We start from the raw sequence: 7982 nt of genomic DNA, 5'->3' as shown, positions 1-7982 counted from the left end.
AATATAGATCAGATCTTTGGAGGTTTTGGTAACTATGTTCATGATACAAATATAGTTTAATAAAGCTCATTTTAATTGATATATTTTCTCTGTAATTATTCCCTCCAGTCATAGGATAGACAGTTTCATCTCAGATAGTGTCACACACTGGTATTAAAATAAAGTATTTCACCAACTACATAAATTAATTAGTAACAACAAAGGCTACAGCCTAGCTGAAGTAAATGGCATTAGGTATAATTAAGAGTAAACAAAGCTTGCCCCTAAATTCTATGAGGCTATGTACAGTTGGATTACAGGAACTCTATTGGGCAGTAACCTATTTGCTTAGTAATTGTGACTCATACAAGCAATATACCAACACTGATTAATTTTACTTACAAACCCTGTGGTAGCTTAATTAAATGATCCATTCTAAATAATGACAGCCTTTTAAGAGTAGCCTTGCAGGAACTCAACTGTTGCCTCGAAAGGCTGGAGCCAAACAGAATATAATGAAGGTGAACCACAGATAAGGCTTTTGAAAAAATATTTATACAGAGAATACAAAAAAAATACTTTTACTTTTTTTAAATGCCATGTTGTTAAGCATTTGACTGTATTGTTTACTGATATACTGTCCTTTTGCAGTAAAACAGATACTGAAAAATTAAATTCAAATAAAACATGCTTGGGATTCCATGGTAAAACACCAAAAAGACGTAACATTGCAATATCCTACTAAATAACTTGGTTTATAATTGGTAAATTCTGTAAACAAGATATCCACAGTCATCTCTCCACCAGGCTATGTAACCCCTTTGCAAGGCCATTGCAAATTATGCATTCCTATTGGCCTACAAAAATGTAAACATTAATGTGTATATACTGCACTACAGTTTATTTCTCTTACATTTGGCCCTCCAGAACTTGAAGATATTTATTTTGCAAAGATGATTTGAAAACTACTTTACTTCATCAAAATCACACATAAATACCTTCCAACTCAGCTAAAAATGGATTAGAACCATATATAGTAGATTAATCAATAATGCTAAACATTCCACTGCTAGTGACAAAACGTATTCTGGTAGGGCATTTAGATAATAGGAAACAGAGTAAGGCAAAAAAATCCTGATCCTAGTCTGAGACCATCTTTGTAAAACAATCAAGAGAGGGACGAAGTTCTTGTAAATTCTTCTTCTTTAGTACCAAATAAATACAATATATTCTTTTAACAAAAAAAAAAAAAAGGCAGCTCTTCAGACAGCCATGAATTCAGGTGAACGATTTAGTGGTCAGTAATGGAAGCATGCCATGTCCAGAACCTACATGAGAGATAACAACTGAGTTTCTTTTTGTTATTTCTGTAGTCTATGAGGGTGATAACAAGGATAACAGAAAGCCCGAAGGAGCCCTTCACACTACATAAAATACTGAAATAGCTTGTTGGGAATTAGGTTCTGTTACTGTCACATCCCTTGACCATTATGAAATGTATTTTCCAGATGATTTGTCTAGTATGAGAAGATGAGACCAGGCCTGCCGAGGGTTGCCAAAGTGTCATACAGCTCCCATCTGAACATGCAAGTACCTGCTTTGGGCTATTTCTCTGGTGATGCAGAGTGACTGGGACATAGTACAGGGTAGGCCAGATGCAGAAGCAAGGGCATGTACTTCATGCCATCCGTACTTCATCCATACATAGCTTGATTATTATGATTTATGTGGGTGCAGTTGTTTTCACCTTTATTCAATAAAATTCTTATTCAACTTGAAAATCTCATCTCTTTCAGTTTCTCAGTGACAGCTGTCAGAATCCATCAACATTCAGCACAAGAATATAAAGCTAATAGGCTTCCTGTAATACCAAAACTAAACGGACTGGTGGAACTCACAATGAAATACTATTTCTAAAAAGATTCTTTTATCTGGTGCTTTGCGCAGTGGGGGAAAATGATTTTTATCTTGTCTCCTTTAAATGTTAGATTGTAAATGAATGCTGACAGGATTAAGTAAATGTACTTTTAATTTGAGCCTCTGCCAGTATTTTTTTAAAAGCCAGCTGAATGTACACTACTTGATATTCTGCAAGTGTGGGTTCATAACACTGAGGTCTTGGTAGAACACAGGAAAAGAACAATAGCTAGGTATTTTTTTTAAGTGCTTCAAAATGACATGTTTTTTCATATAGCCCCTGTAACACTAATGAATTTCAGCTTGTGTTCTGCACCAGCTCAGCCCACATGAAGGATACTCCTCACAGTATGTAGTCTAGTGATAAGGATGATGAGAGGAGTGATATGACTTCCATATTAAGTTAAACTAAGTAGGCCAAGAATCATCACCCTGGAAATGAAATGATTGAGGGATGATACGATGGGTCTGTAAAATTACAAATGATAGGAAAAAGTGAATATTGTTTGGTATTTACTCTCCTGTGGAAACGAGCCCTCACTAGCTCCAAGAAATTTTTGCATTTAATACAGTTTTCACAATATACAACTTATTTCCACACAAAAGTTGTGGAATCATCACAGTTACTGGACATGAGAGTTGTTCTATCCCATTTCCATCTCTGGAAACAAAAAAGGAGGTTGCCGCTTTTTCCGGTACAACCACAAAAACCCATCATATGGCTAAGATTAAACACCACTGACCATTCTCTATTCCAGACGCAAGAAATATGAACCATTCAGGAAGGAAAAGCCTATTTGTGAAACTATATACAAGAACCCATGTCTCCCGTGCAAGCTTACAGACTCACAAATGTAGGATCTGTAGAGTAAAGGCCCTAGTCTAAAATGAACTTACAGAGATAACACTGAGCATCATCTGTCCAATTTATAAGCATTTGGCTAAACATGGAAAGCATTTATTAAAGTTTGGTGCCTTCTTCAGCCACATGCAGAGTCCTACTGCCCAATGAGTGCTTAATATCACTAAATTGTTACCTAAAATGTAGACCATCACAGACCACAGTTCTGTACAAAAACTCATGTGCCAGATACAGTGCTTTTAGTATACTTGGAAGCTGAAAAACACCGACTGAATCATCCTCTTAAAAACCTCAGATACAGAAAAGTCTAATTAAGGTATCCCATTTCTATTTATTATTTGAACTTCGCTGAATATTGAAGCTGATACTGGAGACCGTAGTATGGCAAATGAAAATGAAACATTTAAAATTTGAAAAGTTATTACTCCAATAGCTGGATATTATCAATGCCTCTTTAAGCATACCTAATATAATTCCGTGTGAGCTAAAACAGATTGATTCAAAGAATTTTTAGCTAGATCTTCCTATATGACAAGATATTTCGCTTCAACAAATGGGGAAAATACTGAGTGAAGGAAGTAGCAGACTTTAGCTACCTAACTAACTGCGTAGGTGGAAATGAATTTGTACTCTAAGTGCTTAAATTTTTTAGGGGTGTTTTTCTAATTTTCTGTCTGAAGTCTCTATTTGACACTTACGTGATTTCTTATTTTACTCCTCTTTCTGATTCCTAGCTATTCAGTGAAGTGCCATAAAGATACTTGTTTAAAGTTAGCTCTCCCTCCCACCTCCTCTGTTTTAATTTTATTATTACATAACTAATTTAGACTTTCAAATTTCCTACTGCTATTTCAGAAAATATATGAGCGATTGACTCCTATTCTGAATGCATATCAGTGGTAAAAACCATGGTATAGACTAAGTTCCACCCAAGACAGTGTCACCACAGTGTCATCTCATTTCCACTTGAGACAGTCTTCAGAGAAAAGGAGAGGTGATGTGTATCCAGAGAGTGAAAAGCAAATTCCTTAAAGAAAAAGATACTTAAAGTGGCATTTGCTGTTATGGCAACTGACATTTTAGTGTGAGGTAAAAAATACAGAACATAAAACAAAGCCCACTTACTACATTAAGCACAGACTTTTGAAAATACATAGATATTGAATTTTCTCCATCCCATTACATTCATATGCTAAAATAAGAAAGTGTAAGAATCAGCGAACAAGTACTAGAAAGCTTTCTGTAACATGGCTTTTAACATGAGATTCCACAAAGTCCATGTTCTGTCCTCTGAGGAAAAAAGGGTAAATAACAGAATGAACACTCCTGTAAGGACATGAAAAATTATGGACGCCATCCAACCACTACTGCAACTACTTTCATGTTTTCTCTAGGTTGAAAAGCAATGCACACCATTTAAACTTCACCGACAACACTATCGACTTTCATGATGCAATTTCTCTGGTCTCAAACTAGACAAATTTGTATTATACTCAGCCTGAATTCAGTGTTAACTGAGTACACCAGTCTGAGGGAATTTCATCTGAGACATCAGCATCTTCACACATTTAAAACTAAATGAAGTTATTCCTGTTAGTCAAAGAGAATTCCTTTTACAGAGCAAGCTTGCTGAGAAACACGTCCTTTGTTACATATTAATGCCACTCAGACAGACGGACAAACATCAACAGGCTTCTCACTTGTACCAGTTTTGTAACATTTTTCTTATTTGGAATAGCTACTACTAATTCAATAAATTAAAGAAGAAAATCAGGCATAACAGGAATAGAGTAATTCCTTATTTATGTTTGAGGTCTGGTATGAATTCCTGACTGTGCTACAAAGCTAAGCACTGAGTTATAAAGATCTGCTCTGTAACTGAGGCTGTTTCAGTGAAATAAGTCAGCTGTGAGTAAAGGGAGAGAGACTAACACAGGTACTGACTGGCAAAGGAACCAGAGTTATAAACACTAGAGTGAAGTCAGAAGGAAACATTTCTCACAGGTCCAAAAAAAAAAATAAATTGGTGCCATCTTAGATTTTATCTGAAAATCATACCATCTTTCCTTTTCATATGTACCAAAGACAAATCATGTCCAATTAGAAATTAGAATTTAGAAAGTATTATCTAATCAGGGCAACAACTACTAAGACAGCAGTGTTGATGCAGTGTTGTTTTCAAGAGGCTCTCGCTGTCACTGATGACTAGAGTATGAGTGTGCAAACTGTATCCTTTCTAACCCTCATCAGCCAAGGCCTGTGCTGAAAAATCAGTATCCAGCTCACACCAAAGACAAGGGAAGCTTTAGTCTGAAAAGCAGGTGTATGTTTTACCACTTCTATTGTAGCAGAGCTGTGCAAATCATAGTGGCAGGCCTCTCCGCTGTACAATGTCCAAGCCATTCAGTGATTTAGAAGTCCAGCAAACAAAACCTGCCAACAATGTACTAAAAACCCTATGTCACACCTCCTGGATGCCAGGCAGAAGAGGAAAAAAAGGAAACAGCTGTTTACCAGCTTTGTTATAAGAGTAACATCTCATTTATTTCCCCAAGTTAGTCATCTGAATTGCCAACATTAATTAGGGTAAAGGTGGGAATGAAATACAGAGCCTATGTCAACTGAGAGATCTAGACAATGAATTATCAGCCCTTCAAAATCCTCAAGCAGGTCCAGTCAGCCATCCTCAGTTCCACATTTCCGATTCAAGGCAGGACAGGGCTAGTGAAAGAGTCTTCACTGGGCACACTGAGGCAGCATAAGACATCCACCGTTCCTCACCTTGCAAAGTGGAGAGGAGGGAGAAAAAGCAGTAAGAAACACAATTACTGAAAGCAGCATGTGGGCAGAAGATGAACACAGCAAAATGGAGTAATGCCTCAACTTGTTGAGGCTGTTGAGATGGAGTGTTGAGATGATCAAGGGTCTTTGCTGCTCCCTATTCGCAACCTGGCAATCACTTGCTTTTGCTTGTGTCACAAAAAAATAAATATTATAATAGGTTAAGGATACAGAAAAAAACAATAAAACAGAAGTTTCATGTAGGTTTGCAACTTTTCCCTTGATACAGTTTAAAAACCTGATGGTGGTCTTGTTTACCTATCCTCAAATACAAGCGTGTAAAATGAATAATTACTATGAAGTCTCTAGAGAATCCTCTGAAGAGCAGAGCTTTACCCTGGCATTCTGTTTTAATTTTTGGCATTTCTGTCAAAACAAAACAGTTTTCTTTTTATTTTATTTGTTTCTTTGCTATTGGAAAGATTTACATTTACCTTTCCCATGGTGAAGGTCACAAAATGATGGATTAAGCATTAAAAATAACTAGAAAGCGTAGCTGAAAGACAGAAAACATACTGAAATAATGGATCTTTTTGTGATGGTGTTTGACGATTAACATTTTGTATTCATGATGAGTATTTCTTAAAAAGTAATTTCAAAGCCACATCATTACACATGAAAGATAACAGTTAAAAGAAATTTGTGGTGCTTTGGTTAATGCACTAGGTATTTATAATTCCAGGAAAAATAAATTTTTAAATCTAAGTTTAATGTGCTTGCTAGTCTTAGTCTCATATCTCATTAATGCAGTGTTTTTAAACTGGAACAGACTTGGACTATGAATAATGGGGTAAAAAAATGACACTGGATACAGTGACATGGACCAGTGTTAAACACCAGATAACAGTCAGGCAATTTCACGTGTGGGGTATGTAGTTGTAATGGCTCTAACTCATGACATGAAGCATCTGATCAAGCAGAGGTGCAGAAGTATATACTTGGCCTTGCCCAGCTACAGGAGAAACTCTTACTAGTCTACCAAATGGCCCAATTCTGTCTGGCAATACTGCTTTTAGTCCAGTGCTGGAACTGCTTCTACAGGCAAAGCACTCCACGGGAGGTTTACTTTTCATATGTTATTTCCAAGACTTATACCTCTCCCTTTGAATGTAATAGTGGTTATCTAAAAAAAAAAGAAATAAAAAAATCAAATCAAATATATATATTTCACAGTATTTCCAAGTTAACTTGTAAACAAGGAACACTCAATTAGGCTATTATTCTCTCAATCATATTCAGCTTGTGCAAGATCAGCTTATTCAATCGGCAAGGTAGAAGAAATGAGTCATTTAGAGAGAAGGCAGTAGAAAAGTAGCTTACATTTTGGATCATTACTAAAAGGCTAGGAAGGGTCTGATTTTTCAGAAGATTGGCAATCAGTACCTTCCTTAAAAGCAACAGATTTTCAGTATCTGGAGTTAGGCACATCTGTATGTAACACAAATTTGAAATCTCACTATATTCACAGAATCACTATACACAGTCTCTATTTTAACTGCACTTTTCATGCTCTGTTGGGTTGATACATCTATTGCTAATAATCCTAGGTAAGATGATGTCTGGGACTCAAGCATGATGGACACGCTTGAATGTCACGAATATCTTATCCATGGCAGATGTCATCAGCGGACCACAGCAGCCCCTCAGCAAGAACATGGTTCCTGGAGAGGGTCGTGGTGATCACCTGCTGCTGGAACAGTTGTTGGTACCATCACCTCCAACAGCTACCTCACCAAAACACTGCCGGAGAATGTGACACAGGGCAGGTCATAGGGAAAGGAGCAGCCAAGGGGGACATAGTAACAACAGTAACTGAATCATTTTTTCCACCATTCCTAAAATATCTCAGAAACGGAGGTGTGAGGCAGCACAAGGAGCAACAGGAGACAGAAGCTGATGTTTACCCTTTTACCCTTTAGGTAACCAGCAGAGCTCATATGGTGCAGCCAATGATGCAGCTCTATGCACGCAGTGAGGCAAATAAGAGGCAGTGGCAGCAAGGGTGGTGGAGGAGATTTCTTGTAGCTCCATGCATAGGGGCTGAAGGGCTTTCTATTTGGAGCCAACTTTTAAAGCAAGTTGGCTAATAAGTAGGGAAATATGATTCTGAATTCCCTATCAGATAAAGAATGTGTGAAAGGATGTTCAACTGTTAACAGTCACTTCACTGTAGACCTTTAATCGTAACACTGTAGTGTCTCAGTTTAACAAAAATATAGTGCATGGATATGTAACTAAGTATGCTTTCAGTGCTTCTTAAAACAACCCATACATGTATATCACTTCAGTGATACATCCTTCCAATAAACAAATAACCCATAAAAAGTATCATGTTTTCCTGTTTATTCTTCCAGGGGTTTTGTTTTTTCTTCCTGACAATACC

This window comes from Caloenas nicobarica, chromosome 4, assembly GCF_036013445.1.
Source record: "Caloenas nicobarica isolate bCalNic1 chromosome 4, bCalNic1.hap1, whole genome shotgun sequence".
NCBI classification, from domain to species: domain Eukaryota; kingdom Metazoa; phylum Chordata; class Aves; order Columbiformes; family Columbidae; genus Caloenas; species Caloenas nicobarica.
Note: the sequence above shows the minus strand (reverse complement) of the source record.